Source organism: Triticum dicoccoides, chromosome 5B (assembly GCF_002162155.2).
Source record: "Triticum dicoccoides isolate Atlit2015 ecotype Zavitan chromosome 5B, WEW_v2.0, whole genome shotgun sequence".
NCBI classification, from domain to species: domain Eukaryota; kingdom Viridiplantae; phylum Streptophyta; class Magnoliopsida; order Poales; family Poaceae; genus Triticum; species Triticum dicoccoides.
In genome coordinates, this window is record NC_041389.1 from 331,282,365 (window position 1) to 331,294,299 (window position 11,935).

An 11,935-nucleotide genomic window follows, 5' to 3' on the forward strand; every position below is an offset into this window, starting at 1 on the left:
ACTAGGTCGTCCGCGTCGACACCACATCGTCCCCACGCCCACCGTCGTCCCCGCACCCCACCAAGGAGTCCAGGAGCTCTGCAGTGTTCTTCTACATCATCTACGGCCAGCCGTTCGAGCTCGACGACTCTGCATCGTGCGGATCGAGGTCTTCTTCCACCTCCGGCCACCGCGGCCTCACCGTCGATCCGCGTCACCTCGTCAACCCTGACCCCGCACGAGCTCGCCATTGTCTTCCTCTCGGTGAGTTGCACCGGTTCCCTTCCCCCCCCTTCGATTTCGTCACCGTAGACTGTCGCACCACCGCGCCCCAGCTCCTGGTTGCCGCCCCCCGTGGCCGTGCTCCCCTCAGCCCCTGGCCCCGCCCAGGAGCGCTCACCGCACCACGACCGTGCCTCCACTACGCTCGGGCCGTGCCCTGGCCCCGCCCTGGCCTCACTATCATGTGCTGCCGTGACTTGCTAACCAAATTGGTTTGTGTCAATTTCACAAACTTGCAGGCTTATAGAATTAGAAATAATACTGTATTAGATACCCTCACTGTCATGGGCTTTCTATTATTAGTCAAGTAGTATGCTTAGAATCTTGTTGGGAGAGTAAAGCTTTGCTTTCAGTTTTTTCTTGTATGTGGGGATTGCTACAGCTCATACAGGAGAAAATTGATAACTACTATGTCATTGTGTACTCCCTCCGTGCCAAGTGTAATGTCAAGTTTAGATTGGTCAATATGGTTCTCGTTTTTAAATTTTTTACATGCTCTCATTTTTTTGTGTGGGTAATGTTTTATATGCTCTTTATCTCTTCCCTTGACAGACATTCGACGAGGCAGTGGGCGATATAGCTTTCTAGATCCTTAGGGGGGTTGTTCCTCTTTACAGGTGTGTTAAACAGGGTTTTATGTGGTCATATGGAGTTTATTAGGTAGAGAAAGTACATTGTGATTTTTCTAATTTTGGATATATATCAAGTCTCACCAAGACATCTTCATTACAACACTCAGCTTATCCAAGACATCTTCATTACATTCTAGACAGGATAGAAGCCTACTTTGTTTAGAAATAGAGTCAGAATTTGAAAAGGAAAACCCTTAAGCCAAACATACAACAAGCATTGACAACATAAGTGGCGACACTAATTTTCTCTGACTTGTGGAGGCACTAATCCTCAGGGATCATGGCTAGAATAATTTTCCATGCCTGATTAGTGATTATCTGAATCAGTTTGTAAACTGTAGAGGTGGTTAGGCTCTGGTTAAAAATAAAAACAATAATAGAAGTTTTGTATTTTCTAAGTAAAAAACCCCACATATGCACCAGGATGTGATCTGTCAGAACCAAAGTAGACCTAGCTCTGCATTAGTTGTTTTGTGTTTCAAGTGTCCCAGTCAAGGACCAACTGAGTGGTTGCAAAATAATATTATGTGGTCAATGTGGATTTACTATTTTCTGGTGATAGTTCTGAACTGGTAAATAAGTTAACATGCGTAAGTGAGACTTGGCATTTTAAAGCTTAGGATCTTCAACTTCAACTATGAATTGGGATGATAATATTATTTTTCCTTCTTAACAGAATGGTGTCATAATCAGAACAAAGTTGCTGCAAATGCATACCTTTTTTTACAGGTGCATCTGCACCTTCTGATCCATTTAGAGTTATCATAAAAATATTTCCAAGGTTTTCTTCATTTCACTGTAGAGTCTTTGCTTCTGGACTCAATGCACATTCATCAGTCATAAGAGATAAATACTAGTAAGTCAAGGGCACCAGAATTTGATCATGCCTCTTTTGAGAAGTATGTCCATTGATTCAAAATTGCCATGGCAAAAATATGTTTCAGAAAATGACATGGACTAAAATGTTCTATAGATCATGATCCATAGACAAAAAAATGCCATGGTCCATACAGTATAAATTCCATGATGCATACGCTATATTTGCCATGGGAGATGGCAATTTTGTTGGATCATGATCCAGAGATTAAAAAAATGCATAGACTTTAATTTCCTGGCATGATCCATAGAATAAAAATGTATAATAAAAAATGCCATGATCCATACACTATAATTTTCATGATGCATAGACTATATTTGCCATGGCCCAGTGCAAAAGAAATTTGCCATGTTGCAAAAAGAAAAGAAATTTGCAATGGTGCATATAGTAAAAACAATGCCATGATCTGTAAAATACATTTGTCATGCTCCATGAAAGTAAATTGCCATGGTCCAAATGTAGCAGAAGTTTCAAGTAGTGTTTTGTTTCTGTTTTGAATAGGCAGCAAACTTTCTATTCTTTCTGTGTTTGTACAGACTTGCTAAACTATTGATGATTTTTTGTTGGGTGACCTATTATATCTGGAATGGAAGCTCACATAAGTTGAGCTGATTTTTGTCCATATGAAAGCAGAGGACCATATGGTCTGTGGCTGGGTTTTGTCTCCGACCATTGTGTCGTGATGATTTTGCAGGTACCCCGAGAGGCCCTTGAGTTTGCCGGAATGTCGATTAACTTCCGTTCCGGCAAATTCGGGTACTCCATATGTCCTATTTTCAGCAAAGGTCATGCTGAAATTTTTCGTGAATTTTAGCATGACTTTGCTAAAAATCGGACATATGAGGTACTTGCTACTAATGCATGGGTCGGGGTATCTTAGTACTTAATTAAGTAGGATCAACTCCCCTTTATTCTTGCTGCATTAAACCATAGGTGGCAATAGAGCCAAGTGATTAGGCCCAACTTAGAATTCTCTTCAGCATCGATAAACCCTAGATGATAAACCCAACATATGTGGCAATAGAGCCAAGTGATTAGTGCCAAGTGATTAGGCCCAACCTATGGTGCCTCGGCATCGATAAACCCTAAATGATGAAAACTTAACTTAGCATTTAGGGTGCCTCGGCGTCGACAAACCCTAAATGATGAAACCTTGGATTTTAGGGTGCCTCGGTGTCGATGAGAATCTAAATGATGTACGCTTAGGCTTATAGGGTGCCTCAGCGTCGACAAACCCTAAATGATAAAAGCTTAGCTTTTAGGATGCCTCGGTGTCGACAAACCCTAAATGACGAGACCATGATCTTGTTCCTTGACAATAACCAACTTTTTGACCAAATTGTTTTCCTATTTAGAGCGAAACATGGCCAACAATGATGAGGCCGGCGGTTCGGGCGGCAAGCAATTCTGGGAGCTGTCCCAGGAGATGGAGGAACAACCTCACCGCTATGAGGACGCCGCAGAAGACACCGATCCTGACTACACAACCCCTAGTGGCGTCAGGGATGACACCACTGATGGTGCCACCGAGGATGCCACCACTGATGATGGTGGCGCACACACAGATGGCAGCCAACCGAAGAAGCAAAGGAAGGACTGGCGCCCGAATGCGCTTAGCACCCTCAAGGAGGAATTTACTCAAGTGGACTCCGACGGGCATCCAACGGAGCCCAAACATATAGTCAAGGGGTACTCGCTTCAGCTCGGGTGCATTCTCCGGAGCACCGTCTCGATCAACACCGAGAACCTTAGGCATAAGGACCGAGGGAATTTGTGCAACCTCCTCTTCACGAAGCTGCATGAATGATGCAAGTTCCCCGCCGATTTTGAAAACACATGCCTCCCAGGGAATAAAGTGAATAGTGCCGCCCTCACGAGGATGAGCACGGCCCTGTCTACTTGGAGAAGCGTGGTGAAGAGAATGATTGATAAAGGTGATAGTTATGAGAAGATCAAGGCGAAATATTCTTCGATCAGCGAAGATGACTACAAGGAGTTCAAGATCAAGTGCGAGAGCACCGCAACCTCCGAATCAAGTCAGTGGGGGAAAGAAATGCGGGAGTTGAACTTAGGGGAACACAAACTCGGTCCCGGCGGTTACAGAGTGGCGGAGCCTATATGGGACAAGGAGGACGCGGAGCGTGCCGAGCAAGGCCTACCGCCCCGCTTCGAGAAATACAACGGTGACAAGTAGACTAGGAACTTTGTTAGGGACCGGTACAAGGAGGACCCGATAACAAAGGAGCTTACCACGGATCGAAGACCAGGGCGCTTGAGCTTGTTCTGGTAAGGAATACACCCCCGCGTAATTAGCTCCATATGGTTGCACTCTAATTAATCCCCAATATTTCTAAATGGTTCACGTTCCTTCCGCAGGAAACTGAAAGCAGTAGCGCGGGGTTGTCTCAGAGCTCCCCTTTCGACACCCCTTTAAATAGGGCGTTGAACATAATGAAAAACAAGGATAAGCTCACTAAGCCGACGTCAGCTGGTCGTGTGGCCGGCAAAGGCTTGTCCACAAAATGGGGGTCATACTATACCGCTGGTGTGCGGAAGGAGAAAAAGACCAGCTCGGAAAGCCAGACGCGCGAGGTTGAAGCACTCAAGGCACAAGTGGTGAGGATTCCAGAGCTTGTCCAAGAGCAGGTGGAATAACAACTGGGAACGAAGCTCAACGCCATGGTGCCTACGTTGATTCATGGGCTGACGACGTGGATTGCGGGCGGCCAACAGGGGCCTCCCCCGGTTCCCAGCTTCATGGCCAGCAACTCGCACAGCGCGCAGGCGGCGCCATTGGTGTCTCCGGCGGCGCTATTGGTGTCTCCGGCGGAGGCAGTATTCGTGTCTCCGGCGCTGGCACGGGCATTGGAGCTTAATGCACCCGGGTGTACGCCGGCCGGCACCTCGCCAGCAAGCGCCCCCTCCGTCAGTTGCACGCCCGCCGTTGGTGGTGCCTCGACATTAGCCGAGCTCGACGGCATCACGGTAACTAAGCCTCTCGGTCGATGACTTCATCTCCTTGCCTTTGACTAGGCATCCCTGACGCCCTACATGTTTTCGCAGGGCGCCGCCGACGTTCCTTACACTCTTCTGCACTTCGTGGGCGGCGAGTTGGTCGATGTCTCCAAGGGAAAATCATTCAACTGGGCAACCGCATGTTCCATGGTAATCGATGGCAGCCACAGTGTATAGGGTTGAAGTGGTTCGGGTGCTGCCAGGCTGCGACGAGTTGTTACCTCCGATTCGACCCGCTGGGGCCGACGAAGAAGATGAGATGACCCTCAGCGCCTGCGTAAACTGGCCCCTGCTTTGGCCGAAGAGCCAGATTCGTTTGGGGGCGGGGGACACCACCCCACAGACAAGACCGCCAGTCGTGTCGGCGCCAAGCCATGGCAAGAACGCCGCAACGCTACCGGACCTGCCGGGCATCCCTATGTCGGTCATCCCTATGGCATAGGATACGGACATCCCTATGGCACAGGATCCGGACGACGACGACAACGACGACGGTACATTTACCAATGTCGATAAGTACTTTGCCGAACATGGGTACGCTGATGAGTTCTGCGGGCCTCTTTCTCAAGAACCCAACCAAGACGACCGCAATCTAGCTAAGACGGCGGAGAAATCCAATTGCAACAGGCATCGTCTGGCGTTCAGTTCTCAGGAGACGCCTCCAGCTCCCGCCTTCACCGAGCCTCAGATAGCTGAGGTGTGAAATATTATCAGCCCCAACACGCTCAAGAAGGCGGTCTGTGAGCAGAACTCGGTCCCATTACAAGAGATCAAGAAGAAGGGACGGAAACGAAAGACTAACAAGGGCGCCGGTGCGAGCCAGCCGGCACCGAGTTCGATCCGTGCTCAGGACGGGCCACCTTCACCTAAGGATATCTCGAGGAGGGTGCATGTGGCGGGTAGGGCGATGCTACCGCCAAATATGCTCAATGCTGCAACCGGTGCTATGCGGAGTCTGCACGACAGTGTTCTTTCTTTGGAGAAGCGGCGTCTCAGAGAGAATGATGTGGCATACCCGGTTTTCGTGGCCAAGGTTCTAGAGGGCAAGGGCTTTGTGGATGGCGACATCGGGGGTACGATCGTCCTGCGGTTTGATGACATCTTTGCTATGTTTAACCTTCATCTGCTGCACTACACCTTCGTTTGGTTGTTTTCGCTGAGTATGGAGATGCGGATCATTAGAGACAAGACCCCGGACATCGTGATAGTCGACCCCTTCTACATGCGTGCCAAGCACTTGAGCAGCGCTGGGGACCGCCAAGTTGCGAGTTCACACCTCGAAGGTGTCATTCTAGCAAACCCAGATAAGGATAACTTCCTTGTGTCTTACTTTCCCGAGTAAGTCATCCCTTAACCGCCCCGTAACATATGATTTCTTAGATTTCGATCGTTCTTTTTTTCTAACATTCCGTGTTCTGCGCAGTGACACACATTGCACACTCATCCTCCTAAGCCTGAAATATTCCATGGCCACGTATTTCGACCCGAACCGTAACTCCAAGATAGACTACACAAATGTCAAGAAAGTTCTTGATGATGTTCTCCCCGGCTACGCCAAATCTGGAGGCACCTTCACCAGGGCAGTTCGTAAGTACGGCAAGCACACCTTCTCACACAATACGAAGTTCTGCTGCGTCAAGCAGCCGCCTGGCGGTCAGAAGGATGCCTACTACGCCCTCCATCACATGCAGGCGATCGTAAGGGACCATCATCACCTTCTGCTACCAGATAGTCTCAAAGATTGGGCCGCGAGGTTGTCGGCAACCCAGGATGCGGACCTCAGACAAGAATTCTTTCGCATCCAGTCGGAGTTTGCGGACATCATCCATCAAGATGTCCTTCATACCTCGAGGCAGTTCTTCCGCAGATATCAACCGTCCAACAGTGAGATAGATGGAACGCTACAAATGCAGGGTGACAACGACCGCGATTTCATGACCATCACGACAGACGGCGGCTTCATCCACGCTCCTGTCTGATGAGTCGAGTCGAAAGTAGTGATGTGTAGTTCTGAAACATTGATTGGCTCATGTTGTAATTAAACTTTAATGAATTCATATGTCTCTTTGGTTTGGACAGTCGTTCAACTTAGATGTAATCGATGCTATTTATTAGTAGGACCATGAATCGTGCTATTAATGTCTTGCTTTTCTCTTTCGATCCTTTTGTTGCATACTTACATATTGCTTATGTATTGTCTGTTGTTTGGCTTGTGCATAGAGATGCCGTCATATGTCGTGTACAAGGGTAAGGTTCCCGGAGTCTACGACGACTGGGAGGAGTGTCGGAGACACGTTCACCATTTCAGTGGTAGCAGTTATAAAGGGTACACCACTAGGGCGGAGGCCGAATCTAGATACGCCCGCTATCTAGCGGGAGAGAGGAGGGAGTGTTGGAGGAACCAGATGAAGACCAGTTTGATCGTGATGATGTTCATCGTGATGACCGCAGCTCTCTTCTATGTGATGGTAGTTTAGATGATCGATATAGACTTGTAATGTGAAGACAAACTCGATACTCACGGTCTTGAGACTTGTAATGTTTTATCTTTGTTCGGTCTTTTGAATTCGGAGACTAATATGATGAATTGTATTCGGAGACTAATCTTCTATTGTATTCGATGAATCTGCTGTTGTTGTGTGCTGCTGTCTATATTTTGTCCAATAATATATTTTGTAACCTGTGCAAAAATCAGAAAGTAAAAAAATATATTCATACTAATGGAGCATCACCTCCAAGTGCACCATTAGTATACCAAAGGATACTAATGGCACATCACCTCAGAGTGCGCCATTAGTATGACAAAGCACATGGTTACGTATGGCCCTCCGGGAGGCATACTAATGGTGCATGTTCTTACATACTAATGGCACACTGCGTGGTGCGCCATTAGTATACCAGATACTAATGGCGCACCAGTGGTGCGCCATTAGTAAAAAATACTAGTGGCGTGCTACTAATGGCGCACCGGTAGTGCACCATTAGTAGGCAAAACCGGTGCGCCATTAGTAGGCCTTTTCCTAGTAGTGGATTGATCCGAAAGAATAACTTTGAGGTGGTTTCGTACCCTACCATAATCTCTTCGTTTGTTCTCCGCTATTAGTGGCTTTGGAGTGACTCTTTGTTGCATGTTGAGGGATTTTTATATTATCTTTCTATGTTATTATTGTTGAGAGAACTTGCACTAGTGAAAGTATGAACCCTATGCCTTGTTTCCTAGCATTGCAATACCGTTTACGCTCACTTTCATCATTAGTTACCTTGCTGTTTTTATAATTTCATATTACAAAAACCTATATCTACCATCCATATTGCACTTGTATCACCATCTCTTCGCCGAACTAGTGCACCTATACAATTTACCATTGTATTGGGTGTGTTGGGGACACAAGAGACTCTTTGTTATTTGGTTGCAGGGTTGCTTGAGAGGGACCATCTTCATCCTACGCCTCCCACGGATTGATAAACCTTAGGTCATCCACTTGAGGGAAATTTGCTACTGTCCTGCATACCTCTGCACTTGGAGGCCCAACAACGTCTACAAGAAAAAGGTTGTGTAGTAGACATCAAGCTCTTTTCTGGCGCCGGTGCCGGGAGGCTAGGTAAGTGGCACTCACACCCCGTCAACTAAGCTCTTTTCTGGCACCGTTGCCGGGGAGGTGAGTGCTTGAAGGTATATCTTTAGATCTTGCAATCGAATCTTTTTGTTTCTTGTTTTATCACTAGTTTAGTTTATAAAAGAAAACTACAAAAAATGGATTTGAGTTTGTCTCATATGCTTCATCTTTTTAATATCTTTCGTGAGTATGATGAAAAGGAAAATTTTGCTCAAGTGCTAGAAGAAGAATGCATTAAAATGTTTGGTACTAGATCTTTGTATGATGAGCATGATTGCAATGTTTTTAGTATGAATTCCTTGAATATCCATGATGCTAATGATATGCAAAGCCACAAGCTTGGGGAAGCTATGTTTGATGAATATGATATTTTTGTCCCCCAAGTTTTGATATGCAAAGTTGTTATGATGAAAGCATGCCTCCTATTTATGATGGTTATATTGATGAAAGTGGGTTTGGAAGAGTGTCAACTTTAGGAAGTAGTGATCCCACTATTTTGGAGGATGAATCTTATTGTGATGAACATAAAAGTAGATTTGGAAGAGTGTCAACTTTATTTAGTGATGATTCCACTATTTCGGAAGAGGTTCCAATTGATTATGAGAACAAAGTTGCTATCTATGATGATTATTGTGATGACTTGTATGCTATTAAGAATAATGATAACCATGAAACTTGTCATCATGATTTTAGTTTTCAATTGGATTATGCTTCACATGATAGTTATTTTGTTGAGTTTGCTCCCACTACTATTAATGAGAAGAATTTTGCTTATGTGGAGAGTAGTAAATTTCTATGCTTGTAGATCATGAAAAGAATGCTTTAGGTGCTGGTTATATTGTTGAATTCATTCATGATGCTACTGAAAATTATTATGAGAGATAAACATATGCTTGAAGGAATTGCAATAATGTCAAGTTTCCTCTCTATATGCTTAAAACTTTGAAGTTATGCTTGTTTTGCCTTCCTATGCTAGTTGATTATTGTTCTCATAAGTTTTTTGCTCACAAAATCCCTATGCATAGGAACTGGGTTAGACTTAAATGTGCTAGTCATATGCTTCATGATGCTCCCGTTATGTTTCAATTCTTATCTTTTATGTGAGTATCATTGTCATCATCATGCCTAGCTAGAAAGACATTAAAGAAAAGCGCTTGTTGGGAGACAATCCAATATTTACACTTACTGTTTTTGTTTGTCCACATGATTATTCTACTGCAGTAATCATGTTTTATAGCTTTTGTTTCAATAAAGTGCCAAGTAAGACCTTTAGGATAGCTTACGGTGATAGTTGTGTTGATCCTGCTGGAAATCAGAAACTTTTGCACCCAGTAATTTTGTTTTGATAATTCACAGAAACGTGCTTCTGATCTGATTGTTTTTGCTATGGATTTATACACAAATTTCTTAGGACTGCATAATTTCGTAGGATTTTTGGAGTTCCAGAAGTATACATTTGATACATATTACTACAGACTGTTCTGTTTTTGACAGATTCTGTTTTCTATGTGTTGTTTGCTTATTTTGATGAATCTATGAGTAGTATCGGAGGGTATGAACCATAGATAAGTTGGAGTACAGTAGATATTACACCAATATGAATTTAGAATGAGTTCATTACAGTACCTAAGTGGTGGTTTTATTTTCTTATATTAGCGAAGCTTACGAGTTTTCTGTTGAGTTTTGTGTTGTGGAGTTTTCAAGTTTTGGGTAAAGATTCGATGGACTATGGAATAAGGAGTGGCAAGCGACTAAGCTTGGGGATGCCCATGGCACCCCAAGATATTCAAGGACAACCAAGAGCCTAAGCTTGGGGATGCCACAGAAGGCATCCCCTCTTTCGTCTTTGTTCATCGGTAACTTTACTTGGAGCTATATTTTTATTCACCACATGATATGTGTTTTGCTTGGAGCGTCATTTTATTTTGCTAGTGTTTGCTTTCTGTTATTTATAATAATGTTTTGCATCTATATTTTCAATAAAAATGTCAAGGATAGCCTTTACCATGCTTATTTTGCTAGTATACATGTTGCTGTTTGAAAACAGAAAGTTTACAGTTGTTGCAAAAATTCCCTAGAAAAGTCAGAGAATGGTATAATGTTGAAACTTTTTGCATAGTGAGCTCTGATAAATCTTCTACAGCTTAGTATTTTTCTCATAATTTTTGGATTTAGGGAAGTATGATGAATCTTGCATTCTTTACAGACTATACTGTTTTGGCAGATTGCTGTTATGTTTGCATATGTTTGCTTGTTTAATGATTCTATTTGAGGATAGGAGTATTAAATATGCAAGACATTTAATATGCAATGTTGAATAATAATTTTAGTTATTTGTTACAGTAGAAAATGATAAGGTTTTTGCATCTGTTTATACAAACCTATCTCACGAGTTCTTGTTGAGTTTGGTGCGGATGAAGCTTTTGATAAAAAGAGAAACCATGATATGAGAGGAATTAAGGAGACACAAAAGCTCAAGCTTGGGGATGCCCCGTTAGGCATCCCACCTTTCTTTTTCAACAACTATCGGTTAGTATCGGTTGAACCTAAGTTTTTGCTTCTTCACATGAGTTGTGCTATCCTTGCAATGTCATTTTATTTTGTTTTGCTTGCTGTTTGAATAAAATACCAAGATCTGAAATTCTTAAATGAGAGAGAGTCTTCACATAGTTACATAATTATTTAGCTACTCATTGATCTTCACTTATATCTTTTTGGAGTAGTTTGTCATTTACTCGTGTGCTTTACTTATATCCTATGAGTAAATGGTTGAATGAGTTGATTGTCATAAATCTGAAATTATATATGTTTCATTTGCTTATCCCATGGGGAGTAATGACTTCACATCTAAGAAGTAGAGGTTGTAAATTTATTGAAGGTTAGCAAGCATTATATTGGTCATTTGAACAATTCATGAAAGAATATAGAAGGAAGAGATATTTCACATATAAATATACTATCTTAGACATCTTTTATAATTGTGAGCACTCATTAAGTATGACATGCTAAAGAGTTGATGTTGGACAAGGAAAACAACTTAATGGGTTATGTTTTCTCACATCTCAGTTAAAGTATATTGTCATGGATCATTCAAACATGTTGAGCTTGCCTTTCCCCCTCATGCTAGCCAAATTCCTTGCACCAAGTAGAAATAATACTTGTGCTTCCAAATATCCTTAAACTCAATTTTGCCATGAGAGTCCACCATACCTACCTATGGATTGAGTAAGATCCTTCAAGTAAGTTGTCATCGGTGCAAGCAATAAAAATTGCACTCTAAATATGCATGATCTATTAGTGTGAAGAAAATAAGCTTTATACGATCTTGTTATGGAAGCAATAAAAGTGATGGACTACATAATAAAGGTCCATATAGAAGTGGCAATATAAAGTGATGTTCTTTTGCATTAAGATTTTGTGCATCCAACCATAAAAGCGCATGACAACCTCTGCTTCCCTCTGCGAAGGGCCTATCTTTTACTTTATGTCTTTTACTTTATGCAAGAGTCAAGGTGATCTTCACCTTTCCCTTT